Genomic DNA, 24,522 nt, shown 5'->3' with positions numbered 1-24,522 from the left:
GGGGTTCTCTTAAATTCTGTATGTGACTGAAACTTCCATGACAAGATCTTGCACACACACACTTAGAAGGCAGTGAAGGACGTGATGGTAGCACTCACAGGGGCAGGATATAGGGAGGTAAAGCCCACGTCCCGAACAGCTCAGATCACTGAGAGCAAGGGGCGGCTGAGAGGCTGACAGCTCGGCAAGGACCAGAGGACCAGAACCCCAGGACTCTCGGGGACCATCAAAGGGAGGAGGGGGCTGTGACCCCAGGCTGCTGTGAGCTGGGGTATGGTAGGAAGCCAGGCTAAGAACCGCGGTCTGACTGTAGGTCATCTGTACTCCTAATACGGAGCTGAGGGGGAGCCCAGACTCCCTCAGATGCCTGGCAGAAGCAAGCATAAATCTTCCCTAGGAATACCAGCCCGGACTCCAGATTATTTCAAACAATTTTTAAAATGTAATCTGCATGGGCATACATGTGCACACATACAAACTGGCCTACAAGGAGACAAAAACTGGCAGAAACAACAAATAAGAAGGAAAAAAGCAGACCCACAAAGTTGCTAGGTATTTGGAGTTGCAAAATCATACTTCAAAGTATGCTGGGGAAAGAAAGACATGGAAATATAATTATTAAATAAAAATAAAGGAGCTGTCAGCATCATGCTTCAACGGGTAAGACCTAACAGAGAAACTGGTAGAAAACTTTTTGTTAAAATCAAGGACAGACAGCAAACAGCCTTGAAGTTTCCCTGAGCAGACAGAACCAGTTTAGTCATGCAGGCAAAACTGAACCTAGCTTATTTTGCAAGACTGACTGGACCTGGGTCATCCCTCGCTTGTGCCTCTGGAAATCACAAGCAAAACGTGAACTGCTTCCCAAGGTTGGTAGGAGGTAACCACTAACCAGTTCCCTATCACTTAAGAACATTCTAGCATTATGACCAATCCCTGGGAAGAATACACATGAGCTGTTTTATGACCATCTACCCCCCAGCCTCACTCCATGCTCTGGTTTGAGTGCTCCTGGTTTGCAAACTGTTGTCTCAGAGTGTGCATGATAAACTTTTACTAACTGCTACTGCAGTGATTCACTGGTCTTACTTTGGCTATTTTGAGCCTTTGACATTTCATGGGGTCAGGAATGGAATGCAAACAAGACTCCCAGTGACTCTGAGGCCAGACAGCAAACAGGTGCTGGTGCGCTCAGAGCCCACTGAGCTCCCTGCTTTCTCCCCGACCCTGCAATTTTAAGGTACGTCTCCCCGGGTTCTGAGCTCTCCAAGCTTCTTGTGCACACCTGCTTTCTGTCCCTGCTTTGCTTTCTGGTTTCTATTTCCCTTTGTTGAAACTTTTCGGTAAGTCACCCATCCTGTTCAGAGGGGGAAACACATGATTCCCGGTGATTTGGAACAGCTGCTAGAAACGAAGGGCCTCATAGTTAAGGCGTTTTAGGGAATCCAAAGGAGAACAGGCTCCACCTGGTCCTTGGACCAGGCTCTTGGGCCTCTCTCCAAAAACAGGTAAACTTTTGGGTAACCTGGAACTGTAATGGCCATTGCCGGGAACCTTTCTCCAGCTGAGTCCACCTTAGGGGGCACCCGGAAAAGAGGATCCCAAACCTCTGAGACCAACAATGGAATGAATGCTTTGTTTGACTGGTATGCAGAAGCTTCGAAAATACAAAAATGACTTCAAAAACAGTTCTAAAAGGATCCTTACAGCATGCAAAAAAAATCTTTAGTAAAATCTTTGGCCATCTGAGCAAACGACCTCAACCTGGTCCGTCTGCCAAAAACACAATTTGGATCCAACTGTGCTTCTGAGTTTTGTATCTGACACATGACTAAAATTTTTTGAAACAAAAGCTGTAAGATCTCTATCTGTAGGTTTATGACGCCTACGTCCATGTTGTTGAGGTGATATATTTTTACCACCGCACGGTATTGCCAGAATTAACTTTAAAGGCTCTATTCAATTAGCTTAAAGAAAATTAGGCATTTATATAAATTAAGTATACTCTCAGAAACATAGTACTAATCCAAACACTCTTCAAGTTCATTTGATCTGGGATAAACTCTGATAAATAAAAGCTAGTTTAAGTTTCTTGGTTTAACAAAAACAGGCATGTCTTCAGAGTTACCAATATTGAACGTAATGCAAACTGGAAACTTTCCCACCCAGCTTTACTGATCAAGTAAGCTCATAGTGTCTCTAGGTTACAGAATATATCAACAAGAAAACAATTAAGATGATGGTTAATTATTTAATGTCTAATACAAGCCTGTTAGAAACAGGCAATTTAAATAAATGTAAATAAGAACAAACTTTCTGTTAAACTAATGGATGTTCACTGAATATTTAAATCATTTCCACGTTAGATAAACATTAAATGTTAAACCTGTTTATCTAATTCTGACTTTTTAATTTTTATAGAAACAAAAAATATTTGGTTCTGTTAATAAACATGTTTCATGCCACACTGGAAAGAAATTTTTAAGATTTTATTTATTTATTTGATAGAGAGAGCGCACAAGCAAGGAGAGGTGCAGAGGGAGAAGCAGACTCCCCACTGCTAAGGGAGCCCCATGTGGGACTCGATCCCAGGACCCTGGGATCACAACCTCAGCCAAAGGCAGATGCTTAACCAACGGAGCCACCCAAGCACCCCGAAAAAATTTGAAGCAGGAATTCTGGAATGTATGTATCAGTTTACTAATCTACTAGGATGCTAACATTATGACAGACTGCTCACAACGCCCGCCTCCTGGTTTTCCCCAGAAAGCGAAGTTAAGAGCTGTTAAAAGTTGGAAAAGGGGCTGAGAGTGAAAAATGCACCAGAGAAACCATGAGAACACTTAGAGTAACGGCACAAATTAACTGTGCACACACCGTGTGTCCACAAGGCAGCAGGCACACCCTGCAAAGCAGGGGGGGGGCAGTGGGGCTCCCTAGAGCTTCCTCCTAGTGTGGAGTAATTTACTGTTAACTTCTGTTTCTCAAACTGTGGTTACAGACCCTTAGTGAGTTGTGATCAACATTTATTTAAATAGGAAATATAGGGGCACCTGGGTGGCTCAGTCAGTTGACCATCCAACTCTTGGCTTCAGCCCAGGTCATGATCTCAAGGTCCTGGGATCAAGCCCCAGGTCAGGTTCCATGCTCACTGTGGAGTCAGCTTGAAATTCTTTCTCCCTCTCTCTCTCTTCCCCCCCGACCCTCCCCACTGCTCTCTCTGTAAATAAAATCTTTCAAGAAATAAATAGGAAATATACACATTATTTGTAGCTGCCTATATACATAAATGGATAATATGTATATTCAATTTATATAACCTATAAATTCATTATAAATTTATCTATGGATAACTAAAAGAATTTCAAAAAGTGCCAAGAGTACATGCATGGCATACACTGAAAACAGGAAGTACATGTCAGTTTATTAGACTTTTATTTTACTTATATGGATATATATATATATTTGTATAGTATGTGCTGGGCCAAAATACACATTGTATTTTTTGCTGTGGAATGATCCCACATGTTTGAAAGCCACTGCTTTGATACCACAGTATACTGAGCAACAAAAAGGTCCATGCAGCCAACTGGAAAGACCAATATAAGAACCACCACTCTTTCTGTCCTGCACACACACAGTGACAGCCCCCCAAGACCAGGCTGCAAACACTCTCTGATAGGCTCCCATGTTCTTGCCTTGTGTTTTCAGTTTTGCAGCCAGGCAACAATCTGTATTTAAAAGAATTTCTCCTATTTCTTATAACTACAGTTCACCGTTGAACAACACTGGGGTTGGGACTGCCAGCATTGTCAAAAATCCATGTATAACTTTTGACTCCCCAAAACCTTAACCAGTAATCGCTATTGTTGACTGGAAGCCTTCCCAATCACGTAAATAGTCAGTTAACACATTTTGTATGATACAGGCATAATATGCTGTATTCTTACAATAAAGTAAACTAGAGAAAATGTCATTAAGAAAGTCAGAAGATGGGCGCCTGGGTGGCTCAGTTGGTTGAGCATCTGCCTTCAGCTCAGGTCTTGAGCTAAGTCCTGGGATCGAGTCCCACACTGGGCTCCCTGCTCTGTGGGGAGCCTGCTTCTCCCTCTCCCTCTGTCCCTCTCCCCTGCTTGTGTGTGCGCATGCTCTCTCTCTCTCAAATAAATAAGATCTTTAGGGAAAAAAAAAGTCGTTAAGAAAAGATACTTTTATAGTACTGTCCTATATTATTTACTGAAAAACCCCTGCCCGTGAGGGGACCCGTGCGGTTCAAAGTCCTTGTTCAGGGGCCAACTGAACTTGCAAGGCTGTGAGTTCTGGGGGCAGCTCCCCAGTATTTACAGCTCTGCTATCAGTTTAGAGGTTGCTGACCCACCTTTCAAATCTTGATTCTCCCTCTCAGCAATAATGAGGGATCTGCAGCCCCCACCTGTCCTGTCCCCACCTGTCCTATCACTCCCAGTCCAGCAGAGCAAGGTCAGGAGAAGCTGCAGACACAATCTCATCCTGTCATCAACAAAAGGCACGTGGTTCACGTAAACTATGTACCAGGAATTTATACCCGTTCCATGTAATACACAAACACTTCTGTTATACTCTAAGAGTGAACTCTAACAACTGCCTTGCAAATTTCATTTCTAGGCAAGAGTCATAAGTTTTATAAGTTTTATAAATTGAGAACATCTGAACTAATAAAATTGCAACTGTCAGCAAAAGGTATTTATGTTTACTTATCTTTATGATTTTCATTCCTTAATCCCCATTACCCGCTTCTCCCATCCCCTGCCCACCTCCCCACTGGTGACCAGCATTGGGTTCTCTATGGTAGGTTTGTTCTTTGGTTTGTCTTTTTTCCCCTTTGCTCATTTAACTTCCACATATTAAGTGAAATCGCATGGTGTTTGTCTTTCTCTGACTTATTTCACTTAGCATAATACTCTCTAGTTCCATCCACATCACTGCAAATGGCAAGATTTCATTCCTTTTATGGCTGAGTAATAATCCATAGTATACAAACAGCACCTTCTTTATTCCTTCACCTACTGATGAACGCCTGGGCTGTTTCCATAAATTGGCTACTGTTGATAATGCTGCTGTAAACATTGGGATGCATGTACCCCTCTGAATTAGGACTTTTGTACCCTTTGGGTAAATACTCAGTAGAGCAATTGCTGGATCGTAAGATAGTTCTATTTTTGAGGAAGCTCCCTACTGTTCTCTGGAGTGGCTGCACCAGCTTGCATTCCCACCAACAGTGAAAGGATTCCCCTTTCTCCACAACCTCATCAACACTTGTTTCCTGTGTTTTTTATTTTAGTCATTCTGACTGGTGTGAGGAGATAGCTCATTGTAGTTTTGATTTGCATGTCCCTGATGATGAGTGATACTGAGCATCTTTTCATGGGTCTGTAGAACACGTGGATATCTTCTTCAGAGAAATGTCTGTTCATGTCTGTGTTCATATCCTGTGACTTTACTGAATTCATTTATACTTCCAGTACTTTTCAGTGGAGTCTTAGTGTTTCCTATATATAGTATTATATATATATACTATGATACATATCATATACCATTTGCAGTCACCTGCACATTGTGAGAGTTTTACTTATTCCACACCAATTTGAATGTCTGTTATTTCTTTTCATTCTGTAACTGCTGTTGTTAGTACATCCAGTACTATGATGAATACAAATGGTGAGAGGAAACATCCTTGTCTTGTTCCTGATCTTAGGGGAAAGGCTTTCAGTTTTTCCCCATTAAGTATGATTTTCAATGTGGGCTTTTCATATATGGCCTTTATTATGTTGAGGTATGTTCCCTTCTCAACCTGCTTTGTTGAGGGCTTTTATCATGAATAGAGGCTGTACTTTGTCAAATGCTTTTTCTGCATCTATAAAATGTTTTTATTCTCTTACCAATGTGAGGTATCACACTGTTTTGCAAATACTGAACCACCCTTGCATCCCAGGAATAAATCCCACTTGATTATGGTGAGTAATTTCTTCAATGTATTGTTGGATACAGTTTGCTACTATCTTGTTGAGGATTTCTGCATCCTTATTCATGAAAGACATTGGCCTGTAGTTTGCTTTTTTCTGGCGTCTTTAACCAGTTCTGCTATCAGGGTGATACTGGCCGCACAGAATGAATTTGGAGGTTTTCCTTCCATTTCTACTTTTTTGGAGTAGTATGAGAACAACAGATATTAATTCTTTACAAGTTTGGTAGAATCCACCTGTGAAACTGTCTGGTACTGGACGTTTATTCTTGGGGAGATTTTTTATTACCAATTCAATCTCCTTGCTGGTGATGAGTCTGTTCAAATTTTCTATTTCTTCCTGCTTCAGTTTTGGTAAGTTATAGGTTTCTAGGAATTTTTACTCATCTCTTCTAAGCTGTCCAATTTGTTGGTATATAATTTTTCATAATATTCTGTTACAACTGTTTGTATTTCTGTGGTGTTGATTGTATTTCTCCTCTCTCATTAGTGATTTTTACTTGGGTTCTTTCTTTTTTAATGAACTTTGTTAGAAGCTTATCAATTTTGTTGATCTTCCCAAAGAACCAGCTCCTAGTTTCAGTGATCTGTTCTACTGGGTTTAAGTTTCTATTCATCATTCATTTCTGTTCAAATCTTTATTATTTCCTTCCATTTGCTAGGTTTGGGTTTTGTTTGTTCTTTTTCTAGTTCCTTTAAGTGTAAGATTATGTTATTGGAGATTTTTCTCACTTCTTAAGGTAGCCTGTATTGCTATAGACTTCTTAGAATCACTTTTGCTACATCCCAAAGATTTTGGACCATTGTATTTTCATGTTCATTTCTTTCCTTGTAATTTTATTTATTTTTTTACTTCTTGGATGATCCACTGTTTAACAGAACATTGTTTAACCTCAATGTATTTGTGTTCTTTCCATATTTTTTCTTGTGGTTGATTTCTAGTTTCTTAGCATTGTGGTCAGAAAAGATGCATGGTATGACTTCGATTTGAATTTGAGACTTGTTTTGTGGCCGAATATGTGATCTATTCTGAACAATATTCCACGTTGCACTTGAAAAGAATGTGTATTCTGCTTTTTTAGGATGGACTGTTCTAAATGTGTCTATTAAATCCATCTAGTCCAGCATGACATTCAAAGTTACTGTTTCCTTGTTTTGTTTGGATGATCTGTCCACTGATGTAAGTAGGGCGCTAAAGTCCCCTACTATTATTGTATTACTATCAATTAGTTGCTTTACATGTTAACTTTTATTTATTTGGGTGCTTTCATGTTGGATGCATAAATATTTTTAGTTGTTATATCCTCTTGTTGAGTTGTCCCCTTTATTACTATATAGTATCCCTCTTTGTCTCTTTGTTTTAATGTTTATTTTGTCCGATATTAGTACTACTACCCGGGCTTTCTTTTGACATCCATTTGCATGATAAGTATTTCTCCATCCCCTCACTTTCAATTTGCAGATGTCTTTAGATCTGAAGTGTCTTGTAGGCAGCATATAGATGGGTTGTTTGTTCTTAACCTACTATCACCTTGTGTCTTTTGATTGGAGCATTTAATCCATTTACATTCAAAATAACTACTGATATGTATTGACTTTTTTACTTATTTTGTGGCTGTTTCTATAGATTTTCTCTGATCCTTTCTTCTCTTGCTCTTTCATGGACTGTTGGCTTTCTTTAGTGATATACTTGGTTTCTTATCTCTTTTAATATTTCCTTATCTATGACTGGTTTTAGACCTGTAGCTACCATTAGGTTTGTATATGACATCTGCATATAGCAGTCTATATTATATTAAATTGATGGTCATTTAAGTTTAAACCCATTCTTGACTCCTCTCCCCCCATTTTAGGTATATGGTATCATATTTTACATCCTTTTATTTTATGAATCCTTTGATTTTTACAGAAATATTCATTTTTACTGCTTTTGGTTTTTTCTTCTTTTCATACTCTCCCTTATGATCTCTCCTTTCCATTCATAGTCCCCTTTGATATGCCTTGTGGGGCTGGTTCAGTGCTCATGAACTCCTTTAGTTTTTGTCTGAGAAACTCTCTCTCTCCTACTCTGAATGATAGCCTTGCAGGATAGAATATTCTTGGCTGCAAATGTTTCTCTTTCAGCACGTTGAATATAACATGCCGCTTCCCTTCTAACCTGCAAACTTTCTGCTGAAAAATCTACTCATAGCCTTATGTGGTTTCCTTGTATATAGCTATCTCCTTCTGCTTTTAAATGTTCTTCTTTATTGCTATGTTTTGTCATTTTAATTACTATGTGTCTTGGTGTGGACCTCTTTGGGTTCAATTTTCCAGGGATTCGCTGTGCCTCCTGGATCTGGATGCTTCCTTCCCCAAATTCAGAAAGTTATTGGCTATTATTTCTTCAAATACATTTTCTGCCCCCTTACCTCTCTCTTCTCCTGTGATCCCAAAATGCAAACGTCATTACCTTGTTGCTGCTACTAAGTTCCCGAAGACTTGTCTCAAGGTGCATAATTTTCTCTTCTCTCCTTTGCTCAACTTGGTTACTTTCCTTTACTCTGTCTTCCAGGTCATTAATTTCTTCCTCCCCTTCACCTAGCCTGCTATTCATTCCATCAACTGTACTTTGAATTTCATTTATTGGGTTCTTGATCTGACAGGTTCTTTTTTTATCTCTGTGTCAAGGGTCTCACGATGTCCTCCATTCTTTTCTCAAGTCCAGTAAGTACCTTTATGATCATTACTGTAAATTCCCTATCAAGTATATTACTTCTACCCATTTCACTTTGGTCTCTTGCTGTGGTTTGATCCTGTTCTTTCATCTGGGAGATGTTTCTCGGTCTCATTTTGTCTTTCTAGGTCTGGTTCGGTGTGTTAGGAAAGTCAGTTACTTCTCTCTTTTTGATAATAGCCTTGTGAAGAAACCTTGTAGTGTCTGGCAGTGCAGTATCCCATTACCCAGGTCCTGGCACTTCAGGGAGTGTCTCCCACGTGTGTTGCGTGTGCTCTGCTATTAAGTCTTGGGCACTTTTTCCTTTAGTTCTGTTGTCTGCAGAGGCTCTCTTTGCCTATTGCTTGTAGTGTTTGGTCCCCAGCGGGGTGGGATGCATTTTAACAAGGAGTGAGGTGGTCTGCTTACAAAATGAGACCTGCACCCAAACACATCATGCAAAATGTGCAGATCAGGAGATGTGGTGTTGGCAGGGTTTGTCTTGGTTTTCTAGGTGAGGGGCCCAGAGCATTGGGACTGATGGGAGTATGACTGGGAAGGGCAGATCTGCCACACCACGGGGGGGGGGGGGAGGTTCCCTATGATCACTGTCTCCCTGGGCCACACTTCAAAATGAGCAAATCACTCTCCCAGTTGCCACCAGTGTTTTTCAAACTGCTAGTTCTATGCCACATCTGCTCAGGCCGCTGCTGGTCATGCTATCTCTTTAATGATGGGGATTCAGCTTACTAACGCCCTCTCCCTCCAGGTTCTGAGCTAAGCCTGCTAATTTTTAAAATTCCAGGCTTTAAGTCTTGCTGATTACAAGAACTCACAAATTCAGGCCCTCCTGCTTTCAAAGGCAAACATTATGGGGATTCATCCTCCCCACTTCCGGGCTCCCTGGTATGAAAGTCTGTTTACTGCCCTTCTCCTTGCCACCAGCTCCCTCCACACCTCAAATGGCCATAGTCTGTTTTACTCCCAGACCACATCTTCACCCTTCCTACCTTCTTTGATGGGGCATTTTCGCTAACTTTAGTTGTGGAGTTTGACAGTCTTCAGATCATTTTCTCGGTTATTTAGGATGTTGTGTTATCTAGCTGTATCCATGGGACAAGGGAGCCTAAGGCCCTCCTACTCTGCCAACTTGCCAGCAAACCACCAAAAAAGTATTTTTTTACACAGATTTGTACTACTAGAAATAATGATGAAAGAAAATGTATACAAGAACTAGGATCTATGGTTTCTGTTAAGGAAAAAAGATATATAAGGAATGGAGGTGCATTTTTGTTGAAGGAAACAGTTTTATCCTTAAATAAAACAATTATCCCAGAAAAAGGGGGAAAAAAGAAAAAACAGAACAAAATTTAAATAGATATAGAAACTTGGAGAAGATTTGTGGAAAAAGGAATCTTAAAGATATTTTGTGTGTAGTCAAGGTAAGATTAGGATGGAACTATTTAAGTTTAAAAAAAAAAGAAGAAGAAGAAGGGGCTCCTGGGTGGCTCAGGCATTAAGCGTCTGCCTTCGGCTCAGGTCATGATCTTGGAGTCCCGGGATCGAGACCCGCATCGGGCTCCCTGCTCAGGGGGGAAGCCTGCTTCTCACTCTCCCACTCCCCCTGCTGGTGTTTCCTCTCCTGCTGTGTCTCTCTCTGTCCAATAAATAAATAAAATCTTAAAAAAAAAAAAAAAAAAGAAGAAGAAGAAGAAAAAGAATTATTTTGTTTTCAAAAGTACCCTACTACAAGATTGGAATTTGGCTTTCTGTTAAATGGACAAGCTTCTTTTTAGACTACTGCTCTGTTCTTAATAAGAAATTACAAAGATTTTTCTCTGCCTTTAATGTAATAACTTACAAGAATAATTTCCTGTGTTCTACATTGTCTTTAACAGGTCTTTCACTTCTTAGAAAAATGTTTTCTCTATTAAAACAGCTAAACTTTGTGGGGGTTTCTTTACATATACTTACCACTGAAATCTTTTCACCGTCACTTTGGTTGAACAGATAATGAAATATGGCTTCACAAAAAACTATAATCCTATTTGATGAAATGTTTTAAAGCATTTGACATTTTTTTTAAGATTTTATTTATTTGACAGAGAAAGAGAGAATACAAGCAGAGGGAATGGCAGACAGAGGTAGAGGGAGAAGCAGGCTCCCACGCTGAGCAAGGAGCCCAAAGAGGGGCTCAGACCCAGAGCGCTGGGATGGTGACCTGAGCTGAAGGCAGACACTTACCCAACTGAGCTACCCAGGTGCCCCAAGCTTTTGATGTTTTTAATAAACTTCCCCAAATCAAATTCTGAACAAAGGAAAAAGAAAACATTAATTTAACAATGTAATCTTTTGCTGGTGGAGGATCTTGCCTCAGTGTTGATGGCTGTTAATCCATCAGTGTTGGCAGCTGAAGGCTGGGTGACTATGGTCATTCTTGAAAATAAGACAACCCTGAGGTTTCCCGCATGGATTGACTCTTCTTTCAGGAAAAATTTCTCTGTAGCATGTGGTGCTGTTTGGTAGCATTTTACCCACAAAACTTCTTTCAAAACTGGAGTCCATCCCCTCAAACCCTGCCACTATTTTACAACTACACTGGTGTGATATTCTAAATCCTTTGTTTTTATTTCAACAATCTTCACGGCATCTTCACCAGTAGATTCCATCTCAAGAATCCACTCTCTTTGCTCAACCATAAGAAGCAACTCCTCATCTGTTCAAGTTTTATCATGAGATTCTAGAAGTTCAGTTCCATCTTCAGGCCACACTTCTGAGCCTGGTTCTCTTGCTGTTTCCCCCCACATCTGCAGTGACTTCCTCCACTTAAGTCTTGAACCCCTCAAAGCCATCCATGAGTGTTGGAATCAACTTCTTCCAAACCGCTGTTGATGTTGACATTTTGGCCTCTTCCCATGAATCACAACGTTTTTTACGGCATCTAGAGTAGTGAGCCCTTGCCAGAAGTTTTCAGTTGATTTTGCCCAGACCCATCAGAGAATCACTATCTATGGCAGCTATAACCTTACGAAAGGTATTTCTTCAATACTTAAAGTTAAAATTACTCCTTAATCTATGGGCTACAGGATGGATGTTGTATTACCAGCATGAAAACATAAATCTCATTGGATATCCCCATCAGAGCTCGTGGGTGACCAGGTGCACTGTCAACAAGCAGTTATTTATATTTTGAAAGGAGACTTTTTTCCTTGACAGGTCTTAGCAGTAGACTTAAAATACTCTATAAACCATGTTGTACACAGACATACTAACCCCAGGTTTCTTTGTTCCATTTCCAGAGCATGGACAGAATACACTCCGCATACTTAAGATCCCTAAGATTTTCAAAATGGTAGATGACCACTGGCTTCAACCTAAAGTCACCAGCTGCATTAGTCCCTAACAAGATAGTGACTTCTCTCCAGCTATGAAAGTCCTAGATAACATCCTTCACTTTAAAGCTAGTTCACCGATACTAAACATGTTGTTTAACGGAGATCTCTTCAGTAAATCTCTCAGCTAGACCTTCTGGATCACTTGCTACAGCATCTACATCAGTACCTCCTGCTTCACCGTGCATTTTTATGTCACAGAGACAGTTTCTTTCCTGAGGCCTCACGAAACCACCTCTGCTAGCTTCAAACTTCTGCAGCTTCCTCGCCCCGTTCAGCCTTCTTGGAATTGAAGAGTCAGGGCCTTGCTCTGGGTGAAACTCTGGCTGAATGGAATGTTGTAGCTGGCTTGATCATCTATCCAGACCAAACTTCCTCCATATCAGCAATAAGGCTGTTTCACTTTCTTATCATTTGTGTGTTCACTGGAGTAGCACTTTCAATTTCCTTCAAAAACCTCCTTTGCAATCAAAACTTGGTTAACTGGTGAAAGAGGCCTAGGTTTCAGCCCATCTTAGCTTTCAACATGCCTTCCTCACTAAGCTCAATCATTTCTAGCTTTTGATTGAAAGGGAGAGCCATGTGACTCTTCCTTTTGGTTGAACACGTAGAGATTATAGGGCTAGTAGTTGGTCTAATTTCAATACCGTTGTGTCTCAGGGGAGAGCAAGAGATGGGGGAACAGCCAGACAGTGGAGCAGTCAGAACATGCAAAACATTTATCAATTAGGCTGACCGCCTTATTTGTGCATGGTTTACAGAACCCCAAAACAATTACAATAGTAAAATCAAAGATCAATGGTAACAGATCACCACCACAAGTATCACATTAATGAAAATGTATGAAATACCGTGAGAATTATCAAAATCTGACATAGAGACACAAACCAAGTGAATACTGTTTAAAAAATGGCACCAGGGCACCTAGCTGGCTCAATCAGTAGAACATGCAACTTGGGGTTGGGGGTTTGAACCTCACAATGGGTACAGAGTACTTTAAAAAATAAACTCTTTTTGGCGCGCCTGGGTGGCTCAGTCGTTAAGCGTCTGCCTTCCGCTCAGGGTGTGATCCTGGCATTCTGGGATCGAGCCCCACATCAGGCTCCTTCGCTGGGAGCCTGCTTCTTCCTCTCCCACTCCCCCTGCTTGTGTTCCCTCTCTCGCTGGCTGTCTCTCTCTCTGTCAAATAAGTAAATAAAATCTTTAAAATAAATAAATAAATAAAAATTAAAAAATTAAAAAAAACTTTTTAAAAAAGAAAAAAAAATGGTGCCAACAGACTCAACAAAGGATTGCCACAAACCTTCAATCTGCCAAAAAGGAGAAAAAAAAAAAAAACACGTATCTGCAAAGCACAATAAAATGAAGTGCACTGAAACAGGTATGGCAAGCATTATCAAATAAAAATCTAACCCTTCTTTTTTGATGTACTTACATATATACATTATAAATGTTCCGGAAATTATACGGAAATCTTAAAAATCTGAAATGTCTTGGCACACGTTGTAAGCTTTCATTTCAGCTATTGTCTTGCTGTATAATACAAAAAATAATCAAACCCCCCTGTCGATTACATTATAATAATGTCTCATCTGACCTTTAACCATCACCAAATTTTAAGTCTTTTGTCACAGTTATTGTTTTACTCGGATGCTTGTACAAAACTGTGCCTACAAAAATGCTTCATCTTCAAGGAAATTCATGGAAAAGACCCTGACAAGTGCTCCAGAATAAAGATTTCTGAAACTCTTAAAATCATAAAACTGAACTGGGGTAAGAATTTCTAAAACTCTGATGCAAAAACTGATGAATTCATAAAACTATTAACAAAAGACAAAAAAGTAATTACAGGAGGCTGGATAAGCTGATAAAGATGACCATGATTGTTATGACATTGCTGGCTCTTTAATGTTTTGATTTCCTGATTTAAAGGACCCCCTTTTCTTCTCTCTTTTAAGCTTTCTATGACTTAGCAGCAACTTAGTAACATATATCTTTATAACAAAGGTTGACAATGTACGTGTCTGCATAAGTTCAGTAAGAATCTGTTCTGCCGGGTCGCCTGAGTGGCTCAGTTGGTTACGTGTCTGCCTTCAGCTCAGGTAATGATGTCGAGCCCTGTATCAGGCTCCCTGCTCGGAGGGGAGTCAGCTTCTCCCTCTCCCCCTCCTCCTGCCTGTGTGCACTCTCCCTCAAATAAAATCTTAAAAAAAAAAAAAAAAAAAAAGTCTGTTCTCCCTATGACAGGAAACAATTAGACAAGTCCTTGGCTTGGCTTTTTAGCCTAAAGAGACTTTTAAAGTTCAATCTGAGACTCCTTATGAAAAGCTCCAGCGAAGCAGATTTAAAAAGAGCCTTCATGGTCAAAACCCTATTATTCCTGCACTTACACAAATAATCAAGACAAGTTTATCAAAACTAGACTTAATCTGCAAGATTAGTCTTACATTCTTATTTTTAATAGAAATGGAAATGATATAAAGAGATAAAGTATATCAAATAATACACCTTTATGGATATCAAATTACAGTCTGTTAATTGTTTCCTACCAGTGAACTGAATTCTAGTTTCCTCTACTATGTGGCTAGGTAGGACTCTCTAACATTTCCAATTTTCTCCCACTTTTTAGACACGGAATCGCCATGGAACTAAAACGGACTCTTTCCTAAAGCCATGTAAGCTAAAGCTGGACAACCTGATAGCAACTTCAGAGGAACCACACTGCTCATGTGTGGGCAGTTTTCATGCCTGTTGCTATGAGGCTGCTCAGGAAGATCACCGAGAACACTGTTGCTGCAAACCAGGAAAATCTGTCAGGTTGCCACTATCTGCCCTCACTCCATCTGAAGATGCTCAGAACCCTACATTTAGCAACCTCAACTGGGGGCGCCTGGGGGCTCAGTCGTTAAGCGTCTGCTTTCAGCTCAGGTCATGATCCTAGCATTCTGGGATCGAGACCCGAATCGGGCTCCCTGCTCAGCAGGAAGCCTGCTTCTCCCTCTCCCACTGCCCCCCCCCCCGCTCGTGTTCCCTCTCTCTCTGTCAAATAAATAAATAAAATCTTAAAAAAAAAAAAAAGAAAAGAAACAAACCTCAACTGGCTGCTCGTCAAATTCACAGAACAGAATTTTTAATTTGCTCAAACTACTAAACTTTTTTTTTGTTCCCATAGAAGTGACTCTCGTTAAACTACCTGATCAATCTCATCTTAAAGAGGCCTAATTTACAGGGAAGCCCCCCCGCAACACCACCTTCTGAAATACAACACCCTCTCGTTCATCCTGTCCTACATATTCTGAACATATAAGTGTTTGCTTATACATTATGCTGTGCTCTACATAATCATTTAAAAAATGTCAACTGACTTAGGTAAAACCTGAATCTGATTATAACCCATCTGATTTATTTGACTGGTTAAATCTTAGCTCCTGGGAATCCCAGCTCTGGGAAATTTTTCAATCTTTGGCTATTGCTCTCCTCACAGTCATCATATTAACCCGTCTAGTGCACGGCAATCTCTTGAAGGTTTTAAATGCCTACCGGCAGCCACTCACATGACAAATACCATCCATCAGGATGAACAACTGAATGATATCAACAATAACCACATGAATGATAAAGACAGTGAGTACACGGACCTCCAGCCTGATGACTCAACTAATGGAAACAGCAAATGTGCTTATTCTTCTGCCTGACTACATCAGCGGCAGTAACCAGGAACATTATAATGGCTGGTCATACTCTCAGCCTGCTAAGTGAATGACCAAAAGGGGGGAACTGTTGAAATCAAAGACAGGCAGAGACCAGCCTTGAAGATCCCCTGAGCAGACAGAACCAGTTTAGTCATGCAGGCAAAGCTTTATTCAGCTTACTTGGCAAGGCTAACTTGATCTGGACCATTCCACTCCTGTGCCTCTGAAAAATCACAAGCAAAACTTGAAGTGTTTCCCAAGGTTGATATGAGGTAAATGCTGATCGATTCCATACCATTTAAGAAAATTCTAATACTGTAACTAATCACTCTACAAGTTACACTGTCACTGCCTTCTCACTATATACGCTTCTTTATAATAATATACCCCTAACCCTCATTCTATGTTGACTTCAGTGCTTCTCGTTTGAAACTCTATCTTTGGTGTGTGCACAACAAACTTTTACTAATTAACACTTCAGTTATTCACTAGTTGTACTCTAGCTATTCCAAACCTTTGACGATATCAAAGAACAGAATTTTCCAGAAGTGAAAACAGCACAGAAAATTCAATGGATGACATTCACAGTAGGCTAATCTTGTTAAAAATTAGTGAACAAAGAGAGATTAGAAGAAAATATCCTGAATGAAGCACGGAGAGGATTAAGAAACTGAGAGGCTCTAATATGCTTTCAGTGGATTCTGAGAAGGGGGTGTTAGGCAGGCAGCAGAAACACTTCAAAAGATGGTGCCTACAAACTTTTCAAAAGAATGAAAACAACTTCAATACAGATTTAATTACACCTACAAAAACAAAATATATATAAAAAGAAATACATACCTACAGACATCACAGTAAAACTGTTGAAAACTAAAGACCAAAAAACCCCATAAAAGTCTTAAGTAAAAAAAGACAAACTCCAGGTGCCTGGGTGGCTCAGCCAGTTAAGCATTTGCCTTCGATTCAGGTCATGATCCCAGAGTCCTAGGTTCGAGTCCCACATCGGGCTCCTTGTTCAGTGGGGAGCCTGCTTCTCCCTCTCCCTCTGCCTGCGCCCCCTGCTTGTGCTCTCGCTGTCAAGTAAATAAAATCTTAAAAAAAAAAAAAGAAAGAAAGAAATTCTACTCATGGGAGTAAATATCAAACTGACAGCTTACTTCTCCCAGAAAGAAGAGAAACCGAGTATGTAATTCAGGAGCTTCTTTCAACAACCTTAAAAGAAAATCAACAAGTTAGGCAATTCAATACACATCAAAATTATCCCCTGGAAAAAAATCAACTTGTGAAATTTTTAGCTAACATAATCAGAGAATTCACTATTAGCAGTCATACAACAAGTGAGAAACACAAAGGGTTCCTCAGGCATAAGGACAATGTTCAAAGATGAAGGACTGGAATTACAGCAATGAATGAAGAACAATGAGAAAGATAAATCTAAATGGTTATTGATTATAAAATTAATAATTTCCTAGGATAAAATAAATACAGAATTAAAGGAGCACAAGTGACATATAAGTGAAAAATGAGATAAATGGAGTTTAAGTGCCCACAAAGAGAGGGAAATAACCAAATATTACATTTTGAGAAGTCAAAAGCAACAGGTGTTTTAATAACTTCCAAGTTAACAAAAGAAAAAAAAAGCATCCAAAGAAAAACAAAAAAGGAGAGAAGGAAGCACAATGAACAAGTATAATAAAGAGAAAATACTTATTAAGATAAAATTTAATCCCAACTATGTCAGTGATTTTGTCAAGTGTCAACAGACCAAATGTTCCAAATGTAAGAAATATTGTCAGGCTAGATTATTTAAATTCCAACTATACACTGATGACAACAGACTCATTCAAAAATATAAATACACAGAAAGTATGAAAATAAAAGATAAAAAAAAGACATACATTATACATATTAACCAGAGAAAAGATAGTGCAGCTGCATTAATATTCAGCTAAATAAACTTTATCCTAACACTGCTTTTGTCTTAAAGAGGGACACTTAATAATTTTTAAAACCTCAACTGATAAGGAAGACATACAACTCTAAACATGTATGCACCTAACAACATATCCTCCAAATACATAAAGCAAAAACTATCAAAACTAAGGAGGAATGAACAAATGCAAGTTCACAGTATTAATACATTTCTGTTGCTAAGCAATACAACCAGTAAACTAAAAGGAAAAACTAAGAAGGATGTTAAACTCCACATGACTAGCCAAGTTGAACCAACATATATAGACACTGCATCCAACAAACACAGAAACACATTCTTTCCAAGCACACAGTGGACATTTACAAAATTCATTATATCCTGGGCCATAGAGCAAGCTTCAAAAATTTCATAAGCTTTTAAACAGTGTTCTGACCACAACAGAATTAAGACAGAAACATAGGCAGAGGGGCACCTGGGTGGCTCAGTAGGTTAAGTATCTGCCTTCAGCTCACATCATGATCCCAGAGTCCCAGGATCAAGCCCCACATCAGCTCCCTGCTCAGCAGGGAGTCTGCTCCCCCCTCTGCCCTTCGCCATACTCATGTGCACGCGTTCTCACACTCTCCCTCTCTCATAAATAAATTCTTAAAAAATATATATAGGCAGAGCAGAGAAGATTCTTAGAGCAGTGAAACCACTGTGTATGACGCTATAATGGTGGATGCATACCACACATTTAGCAAAACTCATAGACTATACACCACCAACAGTAAATACTAACATAAAACTATGGACTTAGAATGGCGATGATGTGTCAACAAAGGTTCAGTGACTGTAACAAACAAATGTACAACCTAGTGCAGGATGTTGACAATGGGGGAGGCTGGGGGGTGGTAAGGGGATCAGGAGGTACAGGAGAACTCTGTAATTTCTGCTCAATTTTTCTGTGAACTTAAAACTGCTCTTAAAGGGGCGCCTGGGTGGCACAGCGGTTGGGCGTCTGCCTTCGGCTCAGGGCGTGATCCTGGCGTTCTGGGTTCGAGCCCCACATCAGGCTCCTCCGCTATGAGCCTGCTCCTTCCTCTCCCACTCCCCCTGCTTGTGTTCCCTCTCTCGCTGGCTGTCTCTATCTCTGTTAAATAAATAAATGAAATCTATAAAAAAAAATAATAAAATAAAATAAAATAAAATAAAATAAAATAAAACTGCTCTTAAAAATAAAGTCTATTTTTTAAAAAGATTTATCTGTCAGGTTATGTTAAGTATGCTTTGGTTACAAACCCCAGAAATCTTAGTTAAGAAAACTTAACCCAAAATAATTCCCACTTCCCACCCCTGCCTGCCCACTCCTCCCTCCTCGTTTCTCCCCCCCGACCCTGCTTTCTGCTCACTGTAGACACATAAAAGACCAGCACTGCAGGAAGATCCATCTGGAAACATGATCACTGGCAAGAGAAAAGGGATGTGGCAAATCTCACCACTGCTCTTGAAGTTTATGTGATGAGTCTCTTCTGCTCACATTTCACTGACCAAGATAAACACATGGCCACATCTAACTCAAGAAGCAGGAACCAGATACTACCACACGTCCACTGCAATGTCTAAAATTACAAAGACCAACAATACCAAATATTGGTGAGGATGTAGAGCCACAAGGATGTATTTATTCATTGTACTAGAAATAGAAACTGATATATCCACTTTGGAAAACTTTGGCATTATCTACTAATATTGAACACAGACCTAATATATGACCCAGCAATTCTACTCCTAAATGTACTGAACACAAAAGTATGCAAGAAACATGTACCTGAAAGTTCACAGCAAGTCCACTCATGTGAGCCCTCTGACAGCCATGAAAATGAGCCTCTGGCATCACCTACCATGGAGAGCTGCTCCACTCTGAACTCACCAACACATTCCACACCAGCACCACACTTCCCACAGGCTGTTTCCAGCCAATGACCAGCCACAGGTAGAATACTAAAGCAAGCTTATTCCTGCAGGAAGACTTTTCTCTGGCCTTGCTTAAACTTTCTTCAGACTTTGCCTCCAAACATTCTTCATCCCTTCCTCCTCCACATGCAGCAGACCTCCAAAGTGCTGACAATGCCCACACATGTACTTCCCCCACTATATCTAAATCTGATCCAAACTTGGGATGTCTGGTTGGTTCAGTCAGTTAAGCATCTGCCTTCAGCTCAGGACATGATCCCAGGGTTCTGGGGTCAAGCCCTGCATTGGCTCCCAACTCAGTGGGGAGTCTGCTTCTCCCTCTCCCTCTGCCCCTTCCCCCTCTGTGCGCTCGCGCGCGCGCGCTCTCTCTCTCTCTCTCTCTCTCTCGTAAGACCTTTTAAATAAACAAATAAACAAACAAACCTGATCCAAATTTATTGTCCACTGGTTCTTGGGAGACCTGAACTAACAGTCTCAAACTGGGAACATCCAATGTTTATCAACAAGAGAATAAAGGCCCATGAATAGTACAATTCATACATGAAAGAGAAACTACAACTCTAGTGACCACATAAATGAAATTCATGATGAACAGTTCCACAGTGTGTCACACAATGACTGTGCCACTACTTCTATACACCTCTCTCTCTCTCTCTCTCTCTCTCACACACACACACAGAGCTAGACTCTGAAGTCGAGAGTCCTCAAACCTAAGGTAAATCTGCTACTATTAACTCAGATTAAGCTATTTAGAGACAAACTGCTACTATGTTAGCCAGAGCCCTCCTCTCACCTTCCTCCATCAGCCCGCCCCCAGAATTAACCAATTATAAGACTGCTATGATTCTAACATACCCTTATGCAAATACTTAAAGCATAGACAGAAGACAAATATCTTAAAGTACACACACAGAAGCAAGAACATAGTTCTATAATTCGCTTCTTACTAAATATTTTGTTTCCCACACAGTACAGTAAAATTTTCCTTATTTGTAATAGTTACAAGACATTCCAGTGTATGGATATAAAATTCACTTATTTTGCCCTAACCCCAATATTGGACAGGTGTTTCAAATTTGTCATATCACAAATACTACTATTATGAAAAATCTTACACTTACATTTGTATACTCGTGCAAATGCATCTATACAACAAATTCCTATCAGTGGAACCACTAAGCCAAACAGTATGAGCGTTTAAAAATGTCAATATAGGGGCGCCTGGGTGGCACAGCGGTTAAGTGTCTGCCTTCGGCTCAGGGCGTGATCCCGGCGTTCCGGGATTGAGTCCCACATCAGGCTCCTCCGCTAGGAGCCTGCTTCTTCCTCTCCCACTCCCCCTGCTTGTGTTCCCTCTCTCACTGGCTGTCTCTGTCAAATAAATAAATAAAATCTTTAAATAAATAAATAAATAAATAAATAAATAAATAAATAAATAAATAAATAAATAAAAACGTCAATATAGGGTCGCCTCAGTGGCTCAGTCAGTTAAGCATCAGACTCTCGGTTTCTGCTTAGGTCATGATCTCAAGGTTCTGGGATCAAGCCCTGTGTCAAACTCTGCACTCAGCAGGGAGTCTGCTTGAGATTCTCTCCCTCTGTCCCTCCTCCACTCTCTAAAATAAAATCTTTTTTTGAAAGTGTCTAAATATAGTGAAACTACTTTCCAAAGAGGTTCTATGAAATTGCAGCCGCAAAAAACACACAATTTATTGAAAACCTATGTATACTTTAGGTGAATCTTACTTTATTAGACTAACATCTTAGAAATTACAAAAAGTGGGACGCCTGGGTGGCTCAGTCGGTTAAGCATCTGCCTTCACCTCAGGTCATGATCCCAGGGTCCTGAAATCGAGTCCCGCAATCGGGCTCCTTACTCAGCAGAGAGCCTGCTTCTCCCTCTGCCCCTCCCCCCTGCTTGTGCATTCTCTCTCTCTGTGACAAATAAATGATCTTTGAAAGAAAGTTATGAAAAATAGTTATAAATGGAAGTTCATAGGATCACTTCTTTTACTGAATCAATTTAAAGAAAAAACTTTACAGGATTAAACAATACCAGAGTAAGCCAAAGAAATTACTGTTAGGTGCAATCCAAATACTAATTCTAAATTAAAACAAGACCATTCCAGGGCACCTGGATGGCTCAGTCGGTTGAGCATCCGACTCTTGATTTCAGCTCAGGTCATAATCTCAGGGTCAAAGGATGGAGCCCCAAACTGGGCTCCATGATGGGGGCGGGGGGTTGCTGGAGATTGGCTCTTCCTCTCCCCCTGCTTGCTCGGTCTAGAGAAAAATAAATAAATAGATCTTTAAAAAAATAAATAAATATGGAGCGCCTGGGTGGTTAAGCATCTGCCTTCGGCTCAGGTCATGACCCTGCTCAGCAGGGAATCTGCTGCTCCTTCTGCCCCTCACCCCACTCACACTCTCTCACAAATAAATATAAAAATATTTTTAAAAAATAATAAAATAAAATAAAACAAGACCATTGCACAGACATGCCACCCCAGGAGCCCACTATCACCACTGCATTTACAGATCCTGCAGTTCCCACTGAGAAGAGTGACCAGAGCTCTTCAAGATACTGGGGCTCCCCTTGCAACTACAATATAAGCCATGAGCTCTGAATCCTCCCAGGGTGAGTGAGGTCTTTCACAACAAAGCGGCTCCAACATTCCAATCTCCCTAAACCTCTGGATGCCTTCTTCCTCCACAGTATCTGGCTTCTCCGCTTTGCTTAGACAGACCACGTTTCTATTTGTTTCAGGAAGTAAAGCAGCACTCTAATTCCTCGAGCTACACAAAACTGATCCAGAATGCCTGCTTATAAGCCGGTATCAACAAATTCAGCCTAACCCATGTTCTTCACGTCCCTTCCACCATTATCCCACACCCTTAAGATCCATTCCCACAAATACCCCCCAAGTCCTACCAATATGGTGGCAAACCAGGCAATCTTTTGGGTCTCCTCATGAGTCACACTCTATACCTCCTACTTTGGGGCCTGCTGAGGCGATCCTTGGGGGAGGGTGAGCAATTACAGGTTTGCCAGGCAAAGGGAGATTAAGTTCCTCACACAGGGGCTGGAAAAGCTGCTTCTACTGGCAAAGTTAGCACAGCAGAATTTAGGTTTCCAGCTTAACCAGGATCTGACCATATGTTTCCTAATCTAATTTTTAGGATTCCACTCCTTATCAATCAATGTTCTTGCTTATGAATTTGGAATTCAATCTGCATTTTTTTAAGGCAGTCGCAGAAACTTTCAGGCGCCTTATGTGGAACCTGAGTTGGAATTTAAAACCCTGAGCTCATCACTTTGCTTTGTAACGTTTTAACTTGGCTAGACTGAACCGCATTTCCCAGAACTTCCTTTTCCATTGGTTTCTAGTTTGGGCCACAAGAAAGCTTCTGGTACAGCAGGCAGAGAGTGTAGCCCATCTGTAGCCTGCGTCCGCGGGCCTGCTGGTTCCCCTCACCGAGGCCAGTTAGAGCTGGCCTTGCAAGGCTGCTGCAGTGGCTCGTCTTTTCCCCAGGTTCCGAGTCCTACCTCTTGGGCCATGTGTGCGGTCAGCTCCGAGACTAAAGTCAGAGGCAACAGAACAGACACAACTTTTAATCTGTCCCGTAGAGCAAACCAGACATAACTACACAGCATCCATCTCTCTCCTTAGACAACTGCCCAGGAGGGCTTGAGTCCTCAACAACCCAGGCACTACGCTGAGAACTAGGAAAGTAATTATAGGCAAAAACAGGAGCAGTCTCTGCTTTCACAAAGCTCAACCTTCCAGAGAAAATGAAAATTCACTAAGTTACATTAATTTACACTGTAATTTTGTTAAGTAGCAGTAAGGACAGTAGTGTCTGTAAGACAACTTGAAGTCAAGAAAAAAACTCAAGAACTTCAGAAAATTGATGGCTGTTGCAATGTACGATGGATATACAGAGTTGTTTAGACTATTCTCTTTATCATGAAAATCTGCAAACTCACACGAACAATCTCATGAAAAGGTGATGCTTGAGACAAACTCTAAAGGAAAACTAGGGAGAACTGAAATAGGACAAAAAAACAAAACATTTCAGGCAGAGGAGAAAGAAACAGTGCCACATGCCCTGTGACGAAGGTGCTGGGCACAGAAGAATGACAGGCATGGCTGGAGCAAGGAGAGCAAGGGGAGATGTGGTGCAAGGTGAGGCTGAGACTCCAAAGGACAGAAATTATGGATGCCCTTGGGATCATGTTACTAAATACAGTACTTAAAGCCATTGAGAGCTTTAAGTAAAAGGGTGACAAAATCAGATCCACCTTTTTAATCTCTAATTTTTTGACACTAAACAAATTTCAAACACATTTATCTTTTACCCAATAATCTCACTATCTTAAAGCTAAACGTGCACAAATACAAAAAACGTATATCCACAAGGTTATTCCCTGCAGCAACATTTACAACAGCAACAGAATATAAACAGCCCATATTCATCATCGGGAAACTACAAACACAAAAGAATGGAAAAGAGCTTATATAAAGCAATCTCCAGAACATATTAAGTAAAAAAGAAAGAACAGTGTTCAGTTCTACCGTCTGTTTAAAAATGAAAAGGAAATAAAAATATGTGTCTGTGCTTCTATTTGCAGAAGAAACCGGAAACAGAAATAGGGCACTATGGAAATGGTGCAGGGACAGCAACGGGAAGACTACGAACATACCTCTGTAACACAGCTTTGACTTTGGAACTACATACACGTTTTACATACTAAAATTAAAAAAAAAAATTAAACAAAAAATTAATGCAATCATTAAGACCTGAAGATTTCACACAAATAAACCAAACTAATAATTAAACTGGTAACATTA

At 40.4% G+C, this 24,522-nt stretch overlaps 1 protein-coding gene and 1 long non-coding RNA gene across 4 annotated transcripts in view; one reads left to right on the top strand and one right to left on the bottom strand.

Annotated features, from left to right (window-relative positions):
- SPIN1 (spindlin 1) overlaps nt 1–24,522 on the bottom strand; it is a 77,001-nt gene that overhangs the window by 47,020 nt on the left and 5,459 nt on the right. The gene's annotated exons all lie outside the window — the stretch shown is intronic.
- Nucleotides 1,158–13,381, top strand: LOC130542377 (uncharacterized). Its single transcript, XR_008956917.1, has 3 exons — nt 1,158–1,240; nt 2,509–2,685; nt 11,996–13,381. It is a non-coding gene; the product is annotated as an uncharacterized LOC130542377 (long non-coding RNA).

This window comes from Ursus arctos, unplaced genomic scaffold (genome assembly GCF_023065955.2).
Source record: "Ursus arctos isolate Adak ecotype North America unplaced genomic scaffold, UrsArc2.0 scaffold_33, whole genome shotgun sequence".
Lineage (NCBI taxonomy): Eukaryota > Metazoa > Chordata > Mammalia > Carnivora > Ursidae > Ursus > Ursus arctos.
This window is presented reverse-complemented; position numbering and strand designations above follow the sequence as displayed.